Source organism: Coffea arabica, chromosome 8c (genome assembly GCF_036785885.1).
Source record: "Coffea arabica cultivar ET-39 chromosome 8c, Coffea Arabica ET-39 HiFi, whole genome shotgun sequence".
NCBI classification, from domain to species: domain Eukaryota; kingdom Viridiplantae; phylum Streptophyta; class Magnoliopsida; order Gentianales; family Rubiaceae; genus Coffea; species Coffea arabica.
The window spans coordinates 12,657,624-12,659,821 of record NC_092325.1 but is presented as its reverse complement, the minus strand read 5'-3'; the positions used below and the strand labels follow the sequence as shown (position 1 = coordinate 12,659,821).

Below are 2,198 nucleotides of genomic sequence, written 5' to 3'. Positions count from 1 at the left end.
AACATAGTCCTTCCGTCTAATCATATGCATGTTATTATTTAAATTTAAATTTTAAATTTGTAGGAGTAAAATTGAAAAGAGAAACACAAACATCACAATCAAACTACTATTTTTATAAAATTGGATTCTGAAACATGACCAAATAATTAGGATAGAGAGAGTAAATAATATTTCAATCTTCTATCCAAACTTATTTTGAGGAGAAATTATTATCAAACATAGCTATATCCCAAGTTCTCAGGATCCAAAATGTCCACATAAGGTGGAGAAAATGAAAATCCCTAAACATAATTGTATAGACATGTTTGGTGTGATTGCTTGTTAATGATATGTTAAGATATTACTCCTAATTAAAGAAGTTTGAATTGATCTTCCACATGGTTTTAGATAATAATCCGACCCTCTAACTGCAGTCCAAGGACTTACGTTATATGTAAGCGCTGAGATCCCTTATTCATCATTCACTTCCTTAACCCAAGCCATGGAGCTTCCCCTATTCATGAACAGAAAGGTGGAGAAAATTCCTATTATACTTCTTCTCCTTACTGCACTGATTCTTCTGGCTATTGTGAAACCTGATTGCCCTTTACCAATATACGAATTTATGTCAAGGACTTCTGCTGTTTCACAGCCTCCCGAACGTGCAGAAGTTAAGTTCACAAAGATGGCTATCTATAATGAAAAGTGTGACATTTTTACTGGAAAATGGATACCGAACCCCAAGGCGCCATACTACACAAATTCTACGTGTTGGGCGATTCATGAGTATCAGAACTGCATGAAATATGGAAGGCCAGATGATGAGTTTATGAGGTAGAAACTCCAATTGACGCCTCATATGTAGAAGATGATCACTACAGACGCTGGAACTACACTAGTCGCAACTTCACCCTTGCAGCGTTATGGTCACCCTTTTTGGTGAAATCTGGGAAGGCAAATACAGGGCCAGACCATTATAATCTCTACCTTGATGAAGTTGATTGGAATTGGGCTTCAAAGATTGAAGAATTTGATTACGTGATCCTCAACTCTGGGAATTGGTTTTATCGTCCAAGCTTTTACTATGAAAACCACCAGTTTGTGGGCTGTAGCTCTTGTCAAATGGATAATGTGACTGACCTCTCAATGACTTACGGATATCGAAAAGCACTCAAGACAGCCTTTGGTACTCTCAAAAGCTTGAAGAACTACAAGGGAATAACATTCCTTAGGACTTTCCCACCTTCCCATTACGAAAATGGGAACTGGAATGCTGGTGGCAATTGCCTAAGAAAAGTGCCGTACATGAAAAATGAGATTTCTTTGGAGGGCACACAGTTAGAGATTTACTTGACTGAAGTGGAGGAATTCAAGGCTGCAGAGAAAGAATGGGAGGAAAAAGGGTTGAGGTTTAGGTTATTTGATACAACTCAAGCCATGTTGCTAAGACCAGATGGCCATCCTATTAAATATGGGCACTGGCCGAAGGAAAATGTGACATTGTATAACGATTGTGTCCACTGGTGCTTGCCTGGACCTATTGATTCGTGGAATGACTTTTTGCTTCACATGTTGAAAATGGAAGGAAAGGAGTCATACCTGGAAATGCTTGAAAAAATTGGGGGTAAGTTTGTATTGGAATGAGTTGAATGTAGATATTATTTGATTGCATTTGAATTTCAAAGAAAAGATCAATTAGGATGGAATTGATTATATTGGATTAGTTTTAAAAATTGAAATGGTGGCTAGATTGATGAGTGTATCATTGTAAACCTTTGAGAAATACAAAAATATTTCCCTAAATCTCTTATATAATATATTACATGGTACCAGAGCAGGGTTCCTAAAGTCTCCACTTGAAATACTACTTTGATTTAAATTTGCACTTGAAACTATAGTGGAATCATCTAAAGTGGCAGAACGTAATAAAACTGACTCCATCCTAGAAGACTTTATTGTAAGAACGGTAGAAGTCACGACCAAGAGCCAAAAGGGTACACCACAAAATGATTCCTCCATGATGAATTTTAGCATCAAGTTGGATGAAACCATGATTTATGGTCCCGGATTATTGAGATGCATATCTCAAGCCGAAAGAAGTTGGGATACATTAATGGAGAGGTTTCACAACCTTCATCGATGGATCCAACTTATCCACAATGGAGGGTTAAAGATTCGATTGTGAGGGATGGTTGATCAAACCTATGGATCCAACTCTG

At 37.4% G+C, this 2,198-nt stretch overlaps 1 pseudogene; it reads left to right on the top strand.

Moving 5' to 3' along the window:
- The first annotated feature begins 481 nt into the window (after positions 1-481).
- LOC140013383 (protein trichome birefringence-like 19) lies at positions 482-1,623 on the top strand (annotated as a pseudogene).
- Positions 1,624-2,198: the final 575 nt, after the last annotated feature.